We start from the raw sequence: 24,125 nt of genomic DNA, 5'->3' as shown, positions 1-24,125 counted from the left end.
TCTTATTTCTAATGTTGCTTGAGTTTTCCCTTTTATGTTGATTAAGTCATCTCAGGGGATATTGGAACAGGGAGCTAATCAAATATGTATTTTTAGGTTATCCTCTGGGTATTGCTTCTCCTTGAGCTTATTTGGATATAGGTTGATTTAGGTATTTAACAGGAAGAAAGGAAATAGTTTAAAACCTGTTATTTTCTGGAAACATTAGGTTATGTCTCAAAATGGATATAAGGTAGGATATGTGAATACATTGGATTTGTGTTGAAGACAAGAAGTTTACCTCTCTTCTTCTGTTATTCTGTACTACTCTTATCTCCTCTAAAGGCTGTAAAATAAAGTGAAAGTCTATAAATTGTTTTTTTTTTTTTTAGTGCATATCATGAATTATCATTGGCATCGTTTATTTAATCAACAAATGTTTCTTGTGTGCCTGTGAGCCAGGAGATGGTGCTGGGGACTGTAAACATAAACAAGACAGTCTCTGCCCTCCTGGAGCTTGCTTTTTAGTCAGGTAGGCAAACATCAAATAAATGTTGGCTGATAAACTCTATGATGAAAAATTAAGTTTGGCTAGAGAATGATGGGTGTGGATTTTTTCAGATAGGGTGTGGGGAAGGCCTCTTTCAGGGAGGTGGCATTTGCAGTCATCTGAATGAAGGGAAGGAGCAAGTCATATTCGAGGGAAAGAACTTTCCAGGCAGAAGGATTATCAAGTACATGGCCCCATGTGAGAATAAACTTCTCGAGTTTGAGGAATAGCAGAAAAGCTGGTGTGGCTAGAATAGAAGAAAGAAAAGGTTAGAGAGACTGTGGATATTTTTCTGCATTTAATGGGAAACTACTGGAGGATTTTTGAGCATAGATGGAGTGAATAAGTTTATATTCTACAAAGATCACTCTGTTACTATGTGGAGAATTAGGGAATGAGTAGATGTAGGAATATCAGTTAAGAGGCTACTTTAATTGTTTGGGTCAGAAATGATGATGGCTCTGACTACGGCGGTGGCAGTGGATGGAAGAGAAGTGGTCAGATTTAGAATATGCAGTATTTTGAAAACAGGGTTAACAAAACTCCTTGATGGATTTGATGTGAGGGTGTGAGGTAAAGAAAGGAATAACAATGACTGCTAGATTATTGGCCTGAGCAACTAGAAGAATGATGGTATTATTTACTGTGATGCAATGCTGAGGGTAGGTGAAGATTTAGTGGGATGTATTAAGAGTTGTGTTTGAGATCCTATTAGATGTACAACCAGATAGTTGAATTTACAAGGTTAGTGCTCTGGAGACAAAGGTCTGGGCTAGAGAGACCATCTATATGCTGACAAATCCCAGATTTGAATTTAAGGCCTCTAGACGGGATAAAGTCACTTAGAGGTAAATGTCAGTGGAGAAGAGGGCCGGCCAAGGACTGACCCTGGGCTCTCCAGAAAGAGCAGCTCATGAAGAAGAGAAAGAAAACCAGGAGAGTGTGCCATTTTGCAATCCAACTGAAGAAAGTGTTTCAAAAAGGAGGGAGAGAAATGCTGTTGTTGAGTCAACGAAGATGGGGACTGAATATTGACCTTTGGATTTCCTGAGGTGTGGAGGTCATTAGTGACAAGTGGTCCTGTGGAATGGTGGAGGTGGAAAGCCTTGGAGGAGTGAAGACAAATGGTGAAATTTTTGTCACCTAAAACAGATATTCTCAGAGTTGGCCCAGTGGTATAGTGGTTAAGTTTGCACGCTCTGCTTTGGCGGCCCAGGGTTCATTGGTTCGGATCCTGAGTGTGGACCTACACACCACTGATCAAGCCATGTTGAGGCGGCATCCCACATAGAGCAATTAGAAGGATGTACAACTATGACATACAGCTATCTACTGAGGCTTTGGGGAGAAAAGGGAGAAAGGAGGAAGACTGGCAACAGATGTTAGCTCAGGGCCAATCTTCCTCAAAAAAAAAAAAAGTGAAAAGTTAAAAAAAAGCCTGATATTCTCAGTTTTAAAAAGTAGTTTGGAGATGGTTGGTGTTGGGTTGGAAGTTTTCTCTACCCCACCCTCTTCAGAAAGCCTTTATAATTTTCTTTTATTTTTCTTCTTTTGGCTTGCTTAGTCTTATTGTGTATCTTGGTAGATTTTTATCTTTCACATTTCTGGTAAATGGTCATTATTAGGAAGTGGAACCAATTGTGTATAAAAAAAATTGTAAAAGACATTTAACAGGGAATGTGTTTCCCAAGGCCCATTGTTTACTACAGAAAGGAAACCACTGACTTCTTGTAACATCAGTGAAGATAAAATTATTTTGTGAACACAGCAGTCTTTTTGTCAGTAACATTTTTTATACTGTGATCAAAAGAAATTATTTTATGAAAACAAGTTAATGGGAAATGTAGACTTTGTTACAAGTGGGGATTTATTTAGTGAGAGACCCTAAAAAATCTGATTTCTCTTCATAACATTTTAAACTCTTCTAATTGTGGAGATATTTGCTATAATTTAAATTATGAAAAAATATAGTTTAAGCAAGTTAGAAGCTAGGTATTTAGTTCTTTTTTTTGTTTGTTTTGTTTTTAATTTTTTTTTAAAGATTTTTATTTATTTATTTTTTCCCCCAAAGCCCCAGTAGATAGTTGTATGTCATAGCTGCACATCCTTCTAGTTGGTGTATGTGGGACGCGGCCTCAGCATGGCCGGAGAAGCGGTGTGTCGGTGCGTGCCCAGGATCTGAACCCGGGCCGCCAGCAGCGGAGCGTGCGCACTTAACTGCTAAGCCACGGGGCCGGCCCTTTAGTTCTTTTTTGAAATGTAATAAAAAGTTTTAACTAATTTTAAGGGGGAAAATGTAGCAATACAGGGTGGTGGGAATATTTACATTCATTCTGAAGCAGAAGAAGGAAATCCATATTACTGTAAATGTAGCTAATATTATAGTGAGAATATATTTAAGCTGTTAAGTAGACTATATATCACAACCTAGTTTCTTTCCTCCCACTGTAAATTCATGCTTAGTAGAAAAGTCCTCAGGCAATGTTTTGACAACAAAATTCGTGGAAGATGAGAGTGTTATGGTAAATTTGGGCTCACTGGAGACCAGCCTTCCTGAACCCTTGGACTTCTCAGTTGGAATTTTATGCTCTATCCCTGTCCTCCAATACCTCTCACTTCTCATCACTAAAATCTCTAAATATATCTTTGGTGGTTAATAAAGTCTCCCAATTTCTGAGTACCTAAGAAATGTATCTATGGATAGACGTCTTAGAAAAGCTAGAGATTATAAGATGTTTATAGAGTCTAAACTATGTTGTATCATAGATACAACTTTGTTGTATAAATGTGACCCTTCCACTACTGTAGTGATTCTCAACTTGTTTTTTTGATTAGTGATAATTTCTGTGAAAATAAGATGAAAATAGGCTAGTGACATGGGAGGCCTGCTTGATACTGAGTGGCTCTGAACCTCCTTTTTCTCATTTACCAGTTGGGAATAATAAAAACCTTCCTCCTTCAAGTTGTGTGGACTTAAGTGTGTGAAATGCACCTAGCAGAATACCTGGCATCGTAACGATTATCGAGTATGTTATTCTCCTTTTCTCTTTCTTTTTGTAATTTGAGTCATCCAAATCTGTGAAGTAGTGCCATATAATACAGAGTATGTTTAAACCATGAGTTTGAACTAGAGTATTTTTAGCGCATGTCCTTTGTGTGGTTTTGAAGGTCTTGTTGAAAAAGTAAATGATAACACGAATGAACCTTGAGGACATCATGCTTTTAGTGAAATAAGCCAGTCACAAAAGGACAAATACTGTATGATTCCACTTATATGAGGTATCTAGAGTAGTCAGACTCATAGAAAGAGAAAGTAGAATGCTTGTGGCCAGGGCTGAGGGAAAGGGGGAATGGGAAATGATTGTTTAATGAGTACAGAGTTTCAGTTTTGCAAGAAGGAACGAGTTCTGGAGATGGATGATGGTGATGGTTGCACAACAATGTCAATGTGCTTAATGCCATTGAACTGTACACTTAAAAATGGTTAAGATGGTAAATTACAAGTTACCTGTATTTTACCACAATTTTTAAAAGAAGTAAATGATAGAATTAATCTGTTTTGGTAAGGTTTGCCCTCCCTCCCCTTTTTTGGTAGATATTAGTGAATCAAGCTGTTCTTGATTGAATCATGAAATTGCTCTTTTTACATCATGAATCTGTGTGAGATTCCCATAAACTGAAAACTTTGATTATCAGAAATTTTCCTTCTCTTAACTTCCAGAAGTTTCAAACCTTAAACTGTTGCTTTTGGAGCAAAGAGTATAGTGTGGCTGGAAAAGACTTTTTTTGTTGTTTTGTATGTCAATTTAGACAATATTTTATTGAGTAGTCATGTTGCATGAGCAACAGTAACATTTGTTGAGTGATATCTGCTGGCTATTGTTCTAAGATTATACTTAATAATACTTACAATATTTGTAACACTTTATAATTCTTATAAAACAGCCCTTGAAGGTGTTACAGTTGAAAAACTCGAGGCTCTGAGATGGTAAGTGATTTTCTACTTTAAAAATGATTATAGAGGAATTTCAATGCATAGAAATGGAAGGGAGGGCATTCCAAATGGAAGAAAGATTGGAGTGGAAGGATGGATGGGAAGTGTTTTCACAGAGCAGAATTCAGTCTGACTATAGTCTAGAGAACATTAGGGAGATGGGCTAGCAGTTTATTCTCTTCCATTAGAACCTTGACTCTGAGGCTATTGAATTTCTGGACTTGATTCTGTAGGCACTGGGTCTACCACTGAATTACCAAGCCAGAGAGTTTCATGATCAGAGTTGTGTATTAGGAAGGTGCATTTGGCAGCAATATTTGAGGTGCACTGGAGTAGTGAGAGAGAGGAGGTTAGAAACAAGTTAGAATGACCACTTGGAATTCTTTTGAAGTCATTAGGAAGGCTATTTAGTATTCTAGTCGTTGGGGTCAGAGTGCAAATGATTGGTAATTGAGGATAAGTTGGTAGGTGAGAAACGTAGAGGCACAAATGTGTGGTAAGAGGAAATAAATAAAGGAGTCTGTGGAGTATGAGTGTAAGTTTTTTTTTTTGGCTTAATGGTCCATCTGAATATGTAGGTCAGATGTAGGTTTAGCTTTGATAAAGGAGGATTTGGAAAGACCAAGAGCACAGGAAGCAGGACTTTTGCAGCCTTGAATTGAATTTGAAGAGTTTGCATGAGGCATCCTCGTTCAGTTTAAGAGACAAGACGTCTGTAGAGAGGACGGAGCTGTAATGGGCCTGGGCACTTGAAGAATAGAAGGTTTCAACTTCTCCAAGAGAGAACGTAGGGTCAACCATCACTCTTTAGAGCATGAGATAGACTAACAGTGGTGTTCTTATCTTAGTCTTTTAAACAAATAACTTATATAGAGTAGAATCTCTCACACAATATTGGTTGTATAACCAACCAGTAGTTGGGTTGGTGAAACAGAAAATTTGTTTAAAATGAGGAATCATAAGAAATATACATACCTTAAATATTTTATAATTGATAACTACATAAAAGCTTATACTTCATCTTGATATATAGCTGAGGGCTTCTCTTTAGGACATTTTTAAAGTGACTTGCCTTTTTCAAATTGTACAGCTTAATTTTCGGAGACAAAGCATTGTCTTTTTGTGCTCGTATTTTTTATGTATTTTACTAGATTACATAATTATAGTAAATACAACTGGCATAAACAGATTTTGGAACAAATATAATTTACTCTTGGTAGGCATGCAACTCAATTGTTGGGAGAAAAGTGAGATGGTGTACCAGAGAGGACTCCCCACTCCCTGCAAAAGGAAATTTGAAACTGGAAAGTTGTGGCATGTCCGTGGTCTTAGGATTGGCAAGAGTCTGGTTTTATCTTTGAATCCAATGCTTTTCCCATTATATAGTGTTGCAAGGTGATAAGGAATAATAAGTGAAATATTGGTAAGTAGTGAAGAAATTCTAGACTATATATGTTTTTTTTTTTTTAGTATAGCGGCTTTATTGAGGTATAATTCATATACCATGCAAATCACCAATTTAAAATGTACAATTCAGGGTTTTTGTATATCCACAGAATTGTGTAACCATTATCACAATCGATTTTAGATCATTTTCATCATCCCCAAAAGAAAACCTGTACCCATTAGCAGACACTCCCCATCTCCTCCCCCCTGGCCCTAGGCAACCACTAATCTATTTTCTCTCTCTATTTGTCTATTTTAGACATTTCATGTAAATGGAATCATGTAATATGTGGCCTTTTGTGACTGGCTTCCTTCATTTAGCATAATATTTTAAGATTCATCTATGTTGTAATATGTAGCAGTACTTTATTACTTTTTAAGGCAGAATAATATTCTGTTGGATGAATATACCACTTTTATTTATCCATTCATCAGTTGATGACATTTGTGTTGTTTCTGCCTTTTGACTATTACAAATAAGGCTACTATGAAGATTTGTATACATATTTTTGCATGGGTGTATCTTTTTATTTCTCTTGGTATATACCTGGGAGTGGAATGTCTGGGTCATGTTTAATTTTTGAGGGAACTGCCAGACTTTTCCAAAGTGACTGTACCATTTTATATTCCCACCAGCAGTGTGTGTGGGTTCCAACTGAACACTTGCCAATACTTGTTATTATCTGTCTTTTTGATTATAGCCATCCTAGTGGGTATATATAGGTTTTTAAAGTGATTTTATTTTTCTGCCTGTAACAGTAATAAATGCTCTTTGGAGAAAATGTGGAAAATATAGAAAAGCATAAAAGAATAAAATCACTTATTTTAAAGATTTTATTTATTTATCTTTTTCCCCCCAAAGCCCCAGTAGATAGTTGTATGTCATAGCTGCACATCCTTCTAGTTGATGTATGTGGGATGCGGCCTCAGCATGGCTGGAGAGGCGGTACGTCAGTGTGTGCCCGGGATCCGAACCCCGGCCGCCAGCAGCGGAGCGTGCGCACTTAACCGCTAAGCCACGGGGCGGCCCAAAATCACTTATTTTAAATCACTATTTAGAAATAATATTTAGTATTTTTTTCTCTACATTTTAATGTAATTTTAAAAATGTGGCCAAAATTATATATGATTTTGAGTCCTGCCTTTTTTTGTTTAACATCATTTCTCCATGTTATTTTTTAAAATCATATTTTAATTGTATCCTATCAAAGAATGCATCTTCTGTTCTCTTTGCTTTTGTGTTCTTTTATTTATTTAAAATTTAAAATTTTACAGTTATTTCAGAGGAGCCCTGGGACAGAGGGCGGATAAATATTTGTGGTTAATCCACCATGTTTAACTAGAAATTACTTCTAGGTTAACTGCAGCATAATACTCCATCTGCTGAGTACATCATAATTTAGTTAATTTTGGACATTTAGATTTCTTACAATTTTTTGTTATAAATAATGTAAAAAACATTTGTATATAAAATTACGTCTGCATTTTGAGTTCTCAGAAGTGTAGTTACTGAGTCAGTGGCTATGAACATTTTAAAGATTTTTGTTATTTATTCACAAATTGCTTTCCCAAATGGTTGTCAAATTTACATTTCCTCTAGAAATGTATTTATGCATTTCTTACTGTACCTTCACTAGCAATGAGTAAATGGATAACAATTCACTTTTAAGATCACTAGAGCAGGGATTTTTCAGTTTTGTTCACTGATGCATATAGTGCCAGTGCATAGCAGGCACTTGAATTGCTACCAGTAGCAGAGAGGAGGGTTTTTCTGAAGGATAAGAAAATAACTTGTCATTTGATTTTTCAGGAAAGTAGCATGTTATACTGATCATACAACAGCTCTTGTTTTTATGAAAAAGGGATGAAAGAGTAAGAATCAAGTATTTGGCAGACTTGTTTTAAATTTAATTTTGTTTGAACATTTACATGTTTTAGAAGTCAATGACGGATGGAGAAGTCTTAACTCCCATCCCTGTTTCCTTACTGTCCTTTATAGATAACTGTTTTTACCAATTTCTTATGTATCTATACAGTGCATTTTTTTTTTTGCTGAGGAAGATTCACCCTGAGCTAACATCTGTTGCCAGTCTTTCTCTATTTTGTATGTGGGTCGCCACCAATACACGACTAACGAGTGATATCTGTCTGTGCCTGGGAATGGAACCCACAAACCCAGGCTGCCGATGCAGAGCATGCTGAACTTAACCACTACGCCATGGCGCTGGCCGCTACAGTGCATTTTTTTACAAATATTAAATAAGAGTAGATATTCTTACTTCCCTCTCCCTCTTCCCTTTTTTAAACACAGAATATAACATACTATATATATAAAAATTCTGTATCTTGCTTATTTAATATATTCTGGTCTTTTTTTTTTTCCCCTCCTCATGTGGCTTGGGCTTTCTCACAGCATGGTGGCTGGGTTCTTTTTCTGTTTTTTCACAGAAGTACAGAGTGCTTCCTTATTCATTTTTATAGCCACATGGTGTTGCTTCTTATGGATGTATCGTAGTCCTCTTGGGTTACTTCCAGTGTTTCACTTTTATAAATAATCCCATCATAATCTTGCTGTACACTTTATTTTGTGAGTGTGCAATTATGTCTGTAGGAGAATGTCCCAGAAGGAGGATTGTTGGGTCAAAGGATAGCTGCATTCCTAATTTTGTAGATACTGACACTGCCACCAGCAACAGAGAGTGCTTCTTTCTTGGGATACCTTTTGAAAGAAAGGTAGTTCTAGGGTCATTACCCCAAGTCCCATAATGTATATGTCCTCAAGTACTGTATCAGCACTCTTTTGATGATGGCCCTTCTGTCATCAAGAAACAGGTAATTATTTTCAGATGGTGAGGAAATTTGTAATATACTTGAGAAAGATGTTATGGGTATTGAAAAAATATATATATATTTTTTTTTGTGAGGAAGATCAGCCCTGAGCTAACATCTGTGCCAATCCTCCTCTTTTTGCTGAGGAAGACTGGCCCTGAGCTAACATCCATGCTGATCTTCCTCCACTTTATGTGGGATGCTGCCACAGCATGGCCTGATAATCGGTGTGCCAGTGCGGCCCGGGATCTGAACCCAGGTCGCCAGCAGCGGAGTGCGCACACTTAACCTCTACGCCACGGGGCCGGCCCCCTGAAAAATATTTAAATTAGAACCTTTAAAAGAGTAATTCTCATTTTATATGTTACATGAAAAGTGCTAAATGTTAAATTTTTGTTTTAAACATAACTGTTACTAGTAACTAACCATATTTCTTTCTTTTCTCTCTCTCTTTTTTGTCTTCCAGCCTTTAACATTCCATATTATGCTTTGTACATGGTGAATCACTACTGCTTTGCACCAGTGTGCCCACTTGCGTGCCTATAAAGTACAAGCTCTGGATTGAAAAAGCTTCTAGATGGATCCTTTCCACATTTGGTGTCTTTTCTACAAACTCTGTGCCTCAACAACCCTTTCTAAGTGGTAAGGATATATCTTTGTTGTTGTTGTTGTTGTTGTTAAGAATAATAGCAATTTGTAAAACAATTTTTGTTTAGATTGCCTTCCCCCTTTTTATGCCTTCTTCTGTTTTTACATGTGAGTAATACCTGCACTTGTTTTTTTGGTTAATTTTTTAAAAATCACATCTTTAGGTTTTTGGAGGCTTCAAAACATTCTTTCCATGTTATAATCTGGATAGAGTATAATATGTAATACTTTTAAAGAATAAATATAAAAATATGTAAACAACTTTATGTGTGTGTACTTCATATACTCTTTAATCCCTTATTGTAAGGCTTAGGTAATTTATCCTGTTACTGTCTTTTCCTATCTGTTTAGGTATTTTGAGTCCCTTGGGTCAAAAACATCTTACTTTGCAGCAATTGTAAATTATGTACACATTTATGGAAATGATAAGAGGTGTGTAATGCCAGCTCTACTTTTTATAGCATGGCAGTGTGTGTGCCTTTTCGTATTCTGACACTTTTTGGAAGCATGGGTGCTAGTTAGCCGACACATTTTCTGAACATCTCTGAGATTTACTCAGAACATATTTTGGGGAGGGGAGGGGAGGGAGGGAGGCAGAGGAGTAAAATTGAGCAGAACAAGTTGCCGAAATGGGAGACCTTTAAAATAAAATTATTGAAGTAGGCTCATTTTGAGTGTCAGTCAACTAATATTTACCAAATGCCTGCTATTTATGAATGAAAATATATAATGGCATTTAGCACTGTAAAGAAGTAAGTCACAAAATGGAAACCAAGGTGTTAGATGAGGGTGCAAGGCAGGGAGGTTGAGTGAAGAATGGGGTACATTGTAGCTCCAGTTCTAATCATTAATTGCATAACGTTCTTTTTTATTTTTTTTTTAATAATTTTATTTTATTTATTTATTTTTCCCCCCAAAGCCCCAGTAGATGGTTGTATGTCATAGCTGCACATCCTTCTAGTTGGTGTGTGTGGGATGCGGCCTCAGCGTGGCCGGAGAAGCGGTGTGTCGGTGCACGCCCAGGATCCGAACCTGGGCCGCCAGTAGCGGAGCGCGCGCACTTAACCACTAAGCCACTGGGCCGGCCCATGCGTAACGTTCTTGAGTGCAAGTTAATTAGCCTTAGTAGACCTCGGTTTTCTCCTCTATGAAATGAGTGAATTAAACTAAATGCTTTATAAGGTTTTTTGGTGCTTTCATATACCTAACACTTTATGACAATAATGAACAAATTAATTTTTGGTTTTTTGAGGTTACTTTTTCTTCCCTGTCCTATCTAATAGAGTTTTTATAGACTATTTTCTTTGAATTATGGGGTTAGAATAAGGTCCTTACTATTAGAACATTTTCAATTAATTGTTTTCTTTTGAAGTTAATGTCTTTTATTCTTTTCTCTCTACATTCTTATCCTTCTCTTCTATTGACCTCTAGAATTTTCCTTCATTTGATTCAGATGTTCCTTTTCTGTCTCTTATATTAGTGGCTCTCATCATGCTGCCTTGACCTGTCTAACATCCATCATTTTCACCTTAGTCATTTTCCAGGGTTACTACATCTTTCAGACTAGTGGTTCCAATCCTGGGACCCTTTTAAAAAATATAGCTAGCTTCTGAAATGAGCTTGGGAGAAAGGTGTGATTCTTTGGCTGGTAGCGGGAAAGAATTAGTAAACCAGCATTAGTTCAGCAGAACTAGAGCCCCAAAGTTCTGTGTACTACGCATAGCCCATCACTTCTTGCCTTCGACCTCATCACCACCTGGAACACTTCCATTTCTGAGGTCTTGAAAAGTTCCCTCTCATGATCATAACCCTCGATCATGTCACACTTTCTGAGTCTGTTCACTGTCTTTGTTATGACTTGTAGTTTCTTGGCATTTTCGTGCTTTTCTAATCAAGTTAGCTGTTTCCTAGCCTCATTAGCTTTTTGCTCACCCAAACCCCATGATCATAATTGCAGCAGCATCTTACATTCTTTTGCCCTTTTCCTTCTGAGGAATGAATCTGTTTTACCAAATCCCAAAGCTAAGTTAATTTGCCACATATATAGTCTTTTTTCCTAGTTCTAGCTGCTTGAAGCAGTTGGAAAAGGTCGCTTAACTAAGTTTGGCATCTACTCAGCAATCATTTACTTGACCTCTAAATTGGTTCTTTTCAAAATTGGCTTCTTACCCTTCCTTGATGACACTACCCTTGGCACTGTCAAGTTGCCTCTTTGGGGTTATCTAGCATACTTCTTGACCTGTTCTTTTTACTCCAGATTTTGTGTGTGTGTGTCTGAAGAAGAAATGTTTTGCCTTATTTTAAATTTTTATTTATGAAAAATTTTAAATATATGCAAAAGTAAACAGACTTTTAATGAAGTCTGTTTGAACCCCCTTGTAGTCATCACTCAGGTTCAGTAATTATCAAGTCATGGCCTAATTTTTTATCTCGCACTGACTTCCCTCCACTCCTGTATTATTTTAAAGCAAATCCTAGACTTCATATAATTTATTTGTATTTCAGTATGCATCCTTAAAGTATAAGACCTTCTTTTTAAAAAATGTAACCACAATACCATATTACCCTTAAAAAGACAGCAACAATTCAAGTATAATCAAATATCCAGTCAGTGTTAATTCTAATTTTCTCATACATTTTAAAAGCAATTGGCCTGATTGGATCAGGATTGAGATAAGCCCTCCCCCCATTGCAATCAGTTGATTTTTCTCTTAAGGTCACATGGTATCCTGTCCTGGTCCCCATGCTGCCGTACCCCCCCCTCCCCAACACACATACACACTTTGTCCATAAAATTTATTTGTTGAGCAGATCGGATCTTTGTTCTGTTGATGTGGATGTTCCTAATTACATTCCTGCGAAGTGATTAAGCATAGCACTCATCTGTCCTTTGTATCTCCTGTTAATTGGTGGTTGGATTTAGAGACTTGCTCAGATTCAGGTTTGATTTCTTTTGGAAAGTCTATGTCTTTTGGCAAGTATCTGTCTGGTGCACACAAAATTTAGTTGTCTCTCTTTTTCTGCTGATTAGTTGCCATTTGTGCTCAATGCTTTAGATCAGAGATTGGCAAACTTTTTCTGTAAGAGGGCAGACAGTGTATGTTTTAGGCTGTTTGGGCCATTTTGTCTCCGCTGCTGCAACTACTAAACTCTGATGTCGTAATGAGAAAGCAGCCATGGACAAATGTAAATGAGTGGGCATGGCTGTGTTCCAATAAAACTTTATTTACAAAAACAGGTGATAGACTCTCTGCTTTAGGTCTATTAAATCATTAGAGGTTGCAGAATAGTGATATTTAATACTATAACTTTACTGTTCATTTATTAGTTGGAATATTATATAAAGAGAAACTGTTCCTCATGTACTACCTGTTAGTTAGTAGTAAGGTTTTTATTTTATTTTTTTTTAATTTTTTGTTTATTGCAGTAACATTGGTTTATAACATTGTAAAAATTTCAGGTGTACATCATTGTACTTCTATTTCTGCATAGATTACATCATGTTCACCACCAAAATACTAATTACAACCCATCACCACACACATGTACCGAATTATCCCTTTCACCCTCCTCCCTCCCCCCTTCCCCTCTGGTAACCGCCAATCCAATCTCTGTCCCTATGTGTTTGTTTATTGTTGTTGTTATCTACTACTTAATGAAGGAAATCATACGGTATTTGACCTTCTCCCTCTGACTTATTTCACTTTGCATTATACCCTCAATATCCATCCACGTTGTCACAAATGGCTGGATTTCATCGTTTCTTATGGCTGAGTAGTATTCCATTGTGTATATATACCACATCTTCTTTATCCATTCGTCCCTTGATGGGCACTTAGGTTGCTTCCAAGTCTTGGCTATTGTGAATAACGCTGCAAAGTAGTAAGGTTTTTATAGGAAAGGTTGGATAAAAGCTTGCTAGTTTCCCTTGGTTTACTAATTTTAAAATAATGAGTTGGTTATATTAGCCTTTTCCAACAGTGACCAATTAGTCTCCCCTTCTCTCCTGGATTCATCATGGACTCTTAAATTTAAACATGTTGGATGTTTTTAAAAAATTCATTGTGGGTTTTATCCTTACTGATGCTTAAATTAATCACTGGCCAGTAGGAGTCTTTTAAAATTGCTTAGTGAGTTATTTTGACATGTCTCCAGTAGTTTTTGATAGCTTCTTGATTATCTGGTATGACAAGGAGTTCCAAGCTCATCATGTACCTTTCCTCCCTGCACCTGGTATCAGCAATTTCTCCAGGGAGCCCAGATTCCTTACTGGGCAATGGAATTTCAACACTACATTCTGAGCTCCAGGGCTTCTCATTGATAATGGGTTGATCATGGTTTCTAGGCCTTTTTAGTACTCAGAACTAGGAAAAAAATTTATAAAGATATGGTACCTCATGAATTCATAGTAATACTTCCAATATAGTTTCAGCACTATAAGATTTTTACTTAATCTTTTTTATTTTGCATCTGTATCTTTTTCTCAGCTGAGAATCCTGGTTCTCAATGACATCAGGAATAATATAATTAAAACATTACATAATTACTCATTTACAGCACCCCGATTATACACATAACAGTCTCAGAATAGCATACCAACTTTAAAGTTTTGTATCTTTCTGCCTTCTTTTGCTCAATATTATGCCTGTGAGATTTACTCATGTTGTTGTATGAAACAGTAGGATGTTTTTTGCTTGCTGTATAGTATTCCACTGTGTGAAATACCATAATTTATTTATCCATTTTCCAATATTTGAGTTGCTTCTAGTTTGGGACTATTATGAATAAAGTTGCTGTAAACACTCTTGTATATGGCTTTTGGTGGACATATGCACTTTTTTCTCTTGGATATATACCCAGCAATGGGATTTGCAATTCTTTTTTTGGACTTAGGACACATTCTCCTAGGAATATTTAGTTAAAGTTCTGTGTGCATTAGTTATCTGTTGATATGTAGCAAATCACACCAAAACTTAGTGGCTTAGCAAACATTATTATCTCACAGTTTCTGTGGGGTGCATCTTATCTGTGTGCCTCTGGCTTAGGGTCTCTCATAAGGCTGCAATCTAGGTGTCAGCTGGTGCCACATTCATCCCAAGGGGCAGTTAGAGGGGGCACAAAGGAACCTTCTGGGGTGCTTTCATGCACACATGTAATTTTTGGCAGGTCTTAGGTCCTTTCTGGCTATTGGCCAGAGACCAGTTCTTGGGCCTCTCCACAAGGCAGCTAACAACATGGTAGCTGTTTGTTGGCTTGGAGCAAGGGAGAAAGGATGTCCAAGATGGAAGCCATGACCTTTTTGTTCTTAGAGTGACATCACATATGCTACATTCATTTTTTTTCTTTTGTAAGGAAGATTAGCCCTGAGCTAACATCTGTTGCCAATCCTCCTGTTTTTGCTGAGAAAGATTGGCCCTGGGCTAGCATCTGTGCCCATCTTCTTCTATTCTATATGTGGGATGCCTGCCACAGCATGGCTTGATAAGCGACGTGTAGGTTCGCGCCAGGGATCTGAACCCACAAACCCTGGGCCACCGAAGCGGAGTGTGCGTACTTAACCACTACACCACCTGGCCTGCCCCGCTGTATTCTTTTTTTTTTAAATTATTGTGGTAGGGCCGGCCCCGTGGCTTGGTGGTTAATTGCGTGCGCTCCGATGCTGGTGGCCCGGGTTCGGATCCCGGGCGCGCACCGAGGCACCACTTCTCCGTCCATCCTGAGGCCGAGTCCCACATACAGCAACTAAAAGGATGTGCAACTATGACATACAACTATCTACTGGGGCTTTGGGGAGAAAAAAATACATAAAATCTTTTTTTTTTTTTCTGTGAGGAGATCAGCCCTGAGCTAACATCCGCCAATCCTCCTCTTTTTTTTTTTGCTGAGGAAGACGGCCCTGGGCTAACATCGGTGCCCATCTTCCTCCACTTTATATGGGACGCCGCCACAGCATGGCTTACCAAGCAGTGCGTCGGTGTGCGCCCAGGATCCGAACCAGCGAACCCGGGGCCGCCGCAGCGGAGCGCGCGCACTTAACCGCTTGCGCCACCGGGCCGGCCCCTAAATAAAATCTTTAAAAAAAAAAAAAATAAATAAATTATTGTGGTAAAACATACATCACATAAAATTTACTTTTTTTTTTTTTTTTTTTTTGGTGAGGAAGATCAGCCATGAGCTAACATCCATGCTAATCCTCCTCTTTTTGCCGAGGAGGACCGGCTCTGAGCTAACATCTATTGCCAAGCCTCCTCGTTTTGTTTTTCCCCAAAGCCCCAGTAGACAGTTGTAGGTCATAGCTGCACATCCTTATAGTTGCTGTATGTGGGACGTGGCCTCAGCATGGCCGGAGAAGCGGTGCGACAGTGCACGCTCAGGATCCGAACCCGGGCCGCCAGTAGCGGAGCGCGTGCACTTAACTGCTAAGCCACGGGGCCGGCCCCTAAAATTTACTGTTTTAACCATTTTTAAGTGTACAGTTCATTGGCATTAAGTACATTCACATTGTAGTGCAACCACCATCCGTCTCCAGAACTTTTTCCATCTTTCCATACTGAAACTCTGTACCCATTCAACAACAACTCTCCATTCCTCTCTTCTCCCAGCCCTTGGCAACCACCATTCTACTTTCTGTCTCTATGAATTTGACTACTCTAAGTACTTCATAAGTGGAGTCATAGAATAGTTGTCCTTTTGTGACTGGCTTATTTCACTCAGCAAAATGTCTTTTTTTTTTTTTTTTTAAAGATTTTATTTATTTATTTTTTTCCCCTTAAAGCCCCAGTAGGTAGTTGTATGTCATAGCTGCACATCCTTCTAGTTGCTGTATGTGGGATGTGGCCTCAGCATGGCCAGAGAAGTGGTGCGACAGTGCACGCTCAGGATCCGAACCCGGGCCGCCAGTAGCGGAGCGCACGCACTTAACTGCTAAGCCACGGGGCCGGCCCCTAAAATTTACTGTTTTAACCATTTTTAAGTGTACAGTTCATTGGCATTAAGTACATTCACATTGTAGTGCAACCACCATCCGTCTCCAGAACTTTTTCCATCTTTCCATACTGAAACTCTGTACCCATTCAACAACAACTCTCCATTCCTCTCTTCTCCCAGCCCTTGGCAACCACCATTCTACTTTCTGTCTCTATGAATTTGACTACTCTAAGTACTTCATAAGTGGAGTCATAGAATAGTTGTCCTTTTGTGACTGGCTTATTTCACTCAGCAAAATGTCTTTTTTTTTTTTTTTTTAAAGATTTTATTTATTTATTTTTTTCCCCTTAAAGCCCCAGTAGGTAGTTGTATGTCATAGCTGCACATCCTTCTAGTTGCTGTATGTGGGATGTGGCCTCAGCATGGCCAGAGAAGTGGTGCGACAGTGCACGCTCAGGATCCGAACCCGGGCCGCCAGTAGCGGAGCGCACGCACTTAACTGCTAAGCCACGGGGCCGGCCCCTAAAATTTACTGTTTTAACCATTTTTAAGTGTACAGTTCATTGGCATTAAGTACATTCACATTGTAGTGCAACCACCATCCGTCTCCAGAACTTTTTCCATCTTTCCATACTGAAACTCTGTACCCATTCAACAACAACTCTCCATTCCTCTCTTCTCCCAGCCCTTGGCAACCACCATTCTACTTTCTGTCTCTATGAATTTGACTACTCTAAGTACTTCATAAGTGGAGTCATAGAATAGTTGTCCTTTTGTGACTGGCTTATTTCACTCAGCAAAATGTCTTTTTTTTTTTTTTTTTAAAGATTTTATTTATTTATTTTTTTCCCCTTAAAGCCCCAGTAGGTAGTTGTATGTCATAGCTGCACATCCTTCTAGTTGCTGTATGTGGGATGCGGCCTCAGCATGGCCGGAGAAGCGGTGCGTCGGTGCGCGCCCGGGCTGCGAACCCGGGCCGCCAGCAGTGGAGCGCGCGCACTTAACCGCTAGGCCATGGGGCCGGCCCAGCAAAGTGTCTTTTAAAATTTATCCATGTTGTAGCATGTGTCAGTCTTTCATTCCTTTTTTTTTTTTTTTTTTCTTTTTTTTTTTTTGTGAGGAGATCAGCCCCGAGCTAACATCCGCCAATCCTCCTCCTTTTTTGCTGAGGAAGACGGCCCTGGGCTAACATCGGTGCCTATCTTCCTCCGCTTTATATGGGACGCCGCCACAGCATGGCTTACCAAGCAGTGCGTCGGTGCGCGCCCGGGATCCGAACCAGCGAACCCCGGGCCGCCGCAGCGGAGCGCGCGCACTTAACCGCTTGCGCCACCGGGCTGGCCCCTTTCATTCCTTTTTAAGGCTGAATAATAGTCCATCACATATATATGCCACATTTTGATTATCCATTCATCCATCAAGGGACATTTATTTTCTCCTTTTGGCCATTGTGAATAATGCTGGTGTGAACATTGGTGTTCTGCTGCATTCCATCCTTAGAAGCAAGTCTCTAAATTCAGTCCATACTGAAGAGGAAGGGATTACATAAGGGTGTGAATACCAGGAGATGGGGATCATTGGGCCCCTCTCAGAGGCTGAATACCATACCATATTGTTTACATCAGTCTTGATAATTTTTCTCTGTATAGTTATGTTACCAAATGGATATATATTTAAGTTCATTTATTTTATTTTTGATATTTAATAACTGTTCTAAAATGTAATTTTGTTTTATAATCATGGATAATAGTTTCATGGTTCCAAAGTCAAATCACAAAACAAGGCTTATTCAGAGAAGTCTAGCTTCTATCTCTGTTTTCTCTATCCTTTACTCTTCTTCCCTTCTAAGTAATTATATTCTGAAAAACTTCAGTTTATTCTTCCATTCCGTTTTTTTTTTTTTTTAAATATAAGGCTGTATATTCATATCCCTCTGTTTTTATATAAATGGTAGAATACTATATACTTTGATTTTTTTTTTACTTAATGTGTCTTGGAAATCACCCCTTAGTAGTATATTATTCATTCATTTTTGTAGCTACATAGTATCCCATTGAGTGAATGTACCATAGTTTATTTAAATAGTCCCCAGTTGATGGGTATTTGGATTGTTTCTAATTTTTTTGTAAATAGCACTGCAATGAATAACCTTATACATATGTATGTCAGTTTATATTTTGTTATTGTATATTTGGGACAGATTCCTAGATAGGAATTACAGTTTCAAAGGGTAAATGAGTATGCAGTTTTACTAGATAGTGCCAGATTTAGCCTCGTAAGAATTATGTATACCTTTTTGTGTTTTTGTCAGTAACATATGAGAGTGCCTATTTGTCTATACATAACTGTGTCAGCAGAATATGTTGTCAAAGTTTTGTTTTTTTTGCCAAATGGAATCTCATTATAGTGTTAATTTCCATCTCTCACTATGGGGGAGATAAAATATCTTTTTATATGGTTAAGAGGCATCTGCATTTCTTTTTCTGTTACCTGTCCAATTCTTTAGCCCTCTTTTCTCTAGATTTGTTGGTATTTTCTGTTTTATAAGCTCTGTACATAGTAGGTATATCAACCTTTTGTTTATTTGTTTTCTTCTTCCTGCCAGTTAAATAGAGGTATTCTTTAATCTGCTTTTAGCTTGCTTTATTTTGCTTATCATCCTTTTCCATTAACGTTACATTTATTTTTGTGGCTAAGTGATTATTCAGTATAGGCATACCTCAGAGATATTGCAGGTTTGGTTTCAGATCACCACAATAAAGCGAGTCACAAGAATTTTTTGGTTTCCCAGTGCTTATAAAAGTTATGTTTAGGGCCAGCCCCTGTGGCCTAGTGGTTAAGTTTGGCGCTCTCTGCTTCGGCGGCCTGGGTCTGGTTCCCAGGTGCGAACCTACACCACTCGTCTGTCAGTGGCCATGCTGTGGTGGCGGCTCACATACAAAAATAGGAAGATTGGCAGTGGAGTGTTAGCTCAGGGCAAATCTTCCTCAGTAAAAAAAGAAAAAAAAAAGTTTATGCTATACTGTAGTCTATTAAGTGTGCAATAGCATTATGTCTAAAAAAACAATGTACATACCCTAATTAAAAAATACCTTATTGCTAAAAAATGCTAACCATCATCTGGGCCTTCCCCAAATTGTAATCTTTTTGCTGGTGGAGGATCTTGCTTCGATGTTGATGGCTGCCGACTGATCAGAGTGGTGGTGGCTGAAGATTGAGGCGGCTGTGGCAATTTCTTAATATAAGACAACAATGAACTTTGCGACATTGATTGACTCATCCTTTTACAAAGGATTTTTCTGTAGCACATGATGCTGTTTGATAGCATTTTACCCACATTAGAACTTCCTTCAAAATTGGAGTCAATCCTCTCAACTGCTGCTTTATCAACTAAGTTTATGTAACATTCTAAATTCCTTGTTGTCATTTCAACAGTCTTCACAACATCTTCACCAGGAGTAGATTCCATCTCAAGAAATCACTTTCTTTGCTCATCCACAAGAAGCAATTCCTTGTCTGTTAAAGTTTTATCAAGAGATTGCAGCAATTCAGTCACATCTTCAGGCTTCACTTCTAATTCTAGTTCTCTTGCTATTTCCATCACATCTGCAGTTACTTCCTCCACTGAAATCTTGAATTCCTCAAAGTCATCCATGAGAGTTGGAATCAATTTCTTCTAAACTCCTGTTAATGTTGATGTTTTGACCTCTTCCCATGACTCACAAATGGCATCTAAATGGTGAATCCTTTCCAGAAGGTTTTTAATTTACTTTGCTCAGATGCATCAGAGGAATCACTATGTATGGCAGCTATAGCCTTATGAAATGTATTTCTTAAATAATAGGACTTGAATGTCAAAATTAATCCTTGATCCATGGGCTGCAGAATGGATGTTGTGTTAACAGGCATGAAAACAACAGTAATCTCATTGTACATCTCCATCAGAGCTCTTGGGTGACAAGATGCATTGTCAATGAGCAGTAATATTTTGAAAGGAATCTTTTTTTCTGAGCAGTATGTCTCAACAGTGAGCTTAAAATATTCAGTCAACCATGTTGTAAACAGATGTGCTGTCATCCATGCTTTCTTGTTCCATTTATAGAGCACAGGCAGAGTAGATTTAGCATAATTCTTAAGGGCCCTAGGATTTTCGGAATGGTAAATGAGCATTGGCTTCACCTTAAAGTCACCAGCTGCATTAGCCCCTAACAAGAGAGTCAGCCTCTCCTTCGAAGCTTTGAAACCAGGCACTGACTTCTCCTCTCTAGCTATGAAAGTCCTAGGTGGCATCTTCTTCCAATATAAGGCTGTTTTGTCTACATTGAAAATCTATTGTTTAGTGTAGCCACCTTCGTAAATTATCTTAGCCAGATCTTCTGGATAACTTGCTGCAGCTTCTGCACATCAATACTTGCTGCTTCACCTCGCAATTTTATGTTATGGAGACAGCTTCTTTCCTTAAACCTTATGAACCAACCTCTGCTAGTTTCAAACTTTCTTCTGCAGCTTCCTCATTCTCTCAGCCTTCATAGAATTGAAGAGAGTTAGGGCCTTGCTCTGGATTAGTTTTTGGCTTAAGGGAATGTTGTGTCTGGTTTGATCTTCTATTCAGACCACTAAAACTTTCTCTATCTCAGCAATAAGGCTGTTTCACTTTCTTATCATTGATATGTTCACTGGAGTAGCACTTTTAATTTCCTTCAAGAACTTTTACTTTGCATTACAACTTGGCTAATTGTTTGGCATAAGAGGCCTAGTTTCAGCCTATCTCAACTTTTGACATGCCTTCCTCAGTAAGCTTAATCATTTCTAGCTTTTGATTTAAAGTGAGAGATGTGCAACCCTTTCTTTCACTGGAACACTTAGGGGTCATTGTAGGGTTATTAATTGGCCTAGTTTCAATATTGTCGTGTCTCAGGGACTAGGGAGGCCCAAGGAGAGAAAGAGAGACAAGGGAACGGTCTGTCGGTGGAGCGGTCAGGACACACTCAGCATTTATCAATTAAGTTCACTGTCTCATATGGGTGTGGTTCCTGGTGCCTCCAAACAATTGCAATAGTAACAGCTAAGATCACTAATCATAGACCGCCATAACAAACACAGTAACAATGAAAAAGTTTGAAGTATTATGAAAATTGCCAAAATGTGACACAGAGACACGAAGTGAGCAAATGCTGTTGGAAAAATGGTGCTGATAGGCTTGCTTGATGCAGGGTTGCCACAAACCTTCAATTTGTATTGCAAAGCACAATATAGTGAAGTGCAATAAAATGTGGTACACCTATATTTGATGACTCCACTGCTACACCTCAGACCTTTTCCACTGTTTCTTCAAACTCAGCATGCCCCAGATAGAATTCGACTTTATCCACAAACCTGATGTTCCTGTGTTCCGTTTACCAGGTAATGGCATTACCGTTTTCCTAGTCGAGAACCTGAAGGGATCTTTTGTGGTTTATTTATTATTAATTCATCAAGTATTTGTGGAGCATCTACCAGGTGCCAGGCACTGGGCCAGGCACTGGCTAACAAATAATCATAATCTTAACTCTCAGGGAATGGTCTGATGGCAGAATAGGTGTTAAACAAATGTATACACAAATCCATGTCTAAATGTGTAGTTAGTGTTTCAAGAGAGAATTTAAAGGTTGGGACACGTGATTAGAATGGAGAGGGTAGGGATAGCCTCTTTGAGAAAGTGACATTTAAACTGAGATTTGAAGTCCTGTTAGGGTTAATGTGGTGAAAAAAGCCAGGCTGCCAGTTTCCAGGTATAGGAGACAGTGTGTGGAAGGATCCTGAGGCAGGAAAGAAGTTGAACTGCTAGGAGATGAAAAGACCAGTGTGGCTGGCATATAGAGAGAAGGGGTGGAGGGCCATGAGATGTGATCTGGCTTACTTTGTGGTATGATCATTCTGCTATGGTGGGGGTCATATGTTGGCAGGGGTGCATGTAGAAGTTGGTTAGGAGCCTGGTTAGAAGACTAGGGTAGTAATTGTGAAAAGTGATGGTGCCCCATTTGTTCAGTTGTGAAATTCTTTCAGTTCTACTTTAGTGCTTTGCTTGTTCCTCCCATATTTCTATATCCACTGCTCTAGTTCTGCAAGTTATCCCGACTACTCCAATGGATTTTTCCAAATTGGCCCCACTCTGTGTTGGTCTCTGTTCCCCATCCAGTCTGCTTCAGAAGATAACTTTTAGAACTCACAGGTCTGTTCATATCACTTTCTTTCTCAAAAACTCATGGTGGCTCCCTGTGATGGTTAATTTCATGTGTCAAGCATTTGGCCAGCTTGACTGGGCTAAAGGATGCCCAGAGAGCTGGTAAAACATTATTTCTGGGTCTGTCTGTGAGGATGTTTCCGGAAGAGATTAGCATTAGAATCAGTAGACTGGAAGAAGATTTGTCCTCACCTATGTGGGTGGGCATCATCCAATCGGTTGAGGATCCAAATAGAACAAAAAGATGGAGGAAGGGCGAATTTGCTCTTTCTCCTTGAGCTGGGACTTCCATCTTCTCCTGCTCTCAGACATTTGAGCTCCTGGTTCAGGGGCCTTCGAACTCCACGACCTACACTAGCAGCACCCTCCACTCCCTTTGGCCTTGAACTGGGAGTTACACCATCGGCTCCCCTACTTCTCAGGCCTTCAGACTCTTACTGAATTATACCACTGGCCTTCGTGGTTCTCCAGCTTGCAGATGGCATCTTGTAGGACTTCTCAGTCTCCATAATTGTGTGAGCCAATTCCCATAGTAAATCTCCTCTTGTATATCAATATACAGTCCTGTGTCACTTAATGATGAGAATGTGTTCTGAGAAATGCATCATTAGGCGATTTCTTTGTTGTGTGAACATCATAGAGTATACTGAAGGGGAGCAAAATTTGCCACCCAAAAATATGTCTCTTTAACATGAGGATTATTTTAGGCTGATTATTTTTAAGAAACAAAAGGCTCAGAAAGTTTTTCTTGTTACCGCCCCCTTAACTGCCTAAAAGAATTCAGATTGTCTCTGGAAGCAAGCTATCACCTTAGCATAACACGAACTAGGTGGTAGACAGAGTGGAAGCTAGAAAAGCTTGTTTGTTGGGCTCCCTCTTTGTTCTTCTGTTTCTGTGTGGCCAAAGAAACACTTGTTTTCCGAACATGTCCCTTTTGTGAATTGCCTTCCTTCCCTTTGAAGTTCCTGACTCTCCCCAACCCCAACATCTTCTTTGTCTTTAGCTGAGGATGATGTTTAAGGTGAGGGCTTTGGGCATTTTGATGAGTTACTTGGTTCTCCCGTATACACGTTATTAAACTTTTGTTTGTTTTTCTCCTGTTAATCTATCTCATGTCAATTTAATTCTTAGACCAGCCAGAAGAACCTGGAAGAGTAGAGGAAAATTTCTTCCTCCTCTACAGTATGAGGTGGTATAGCTTACTATACATCTAGACTTTATGGCACTAATCTTAATGGAACCACCATTGTATATGTGGTCCATTGTTGACTGAAATGTCGTTATATGGTGCATGACTGTATATCCTGTTGGTTCTGTTTCTCTGTAGTCTCTGAACCCTAGCTAATACACCCTCTCATTGTGGAAAAGTGAAAGCCCACTTGAAATTGAAGCCTTTATCATTTTCTTTAAGCCTCAAGGTCTGCTCCTCTGAGACCACTTTCTTTTCGGCAACCAGACTGATACTTTTTCTTTTCTTTTCTTTTTTTTTTATGCTGAGGAAGATTCGCCTTGAGCTAACATCTGTTCCC

General features: G+C 38.8%; 1 protein-coding gene across 1 annotated transcript in view; it reads left to right on the top strand.

Moving 5' to 3' along the window:
- FRYL (FRY like transcription coactivator) overlaps positions 1–24,125 on the top strand; it is a 247,891-nt gene that overhangs the window by 26,651 nt on the left and 197,115 nt on the right. The window contains 1 exon segment of the mRNA XM_058547022.1: positions 9,265–9,440. The gene's annotated coding sequence lies outside the window, so the exon portion shown is untranslated.

Source organism: Diceros bicornis, chromosome 8 (genome assembly GCF_020826845.1).
Source record: "Diceros bicornis minor isolate mBicDic1 chromosome 8, mDicBic1.mat.cur, whole genome shotgun sequence".
Taxonomy (NCBI): domain Eukaryota; kingdom Metazoa; phylum Chordata; class Mammalia; order Perissodactyla; family Rhinocerotidae; genus Diceros; species Diceros bicornis.
Note: the sequence above shows the minus strand (reverse complement) of the source record. Positions and strands in the feature narration are given on the sequence as shown.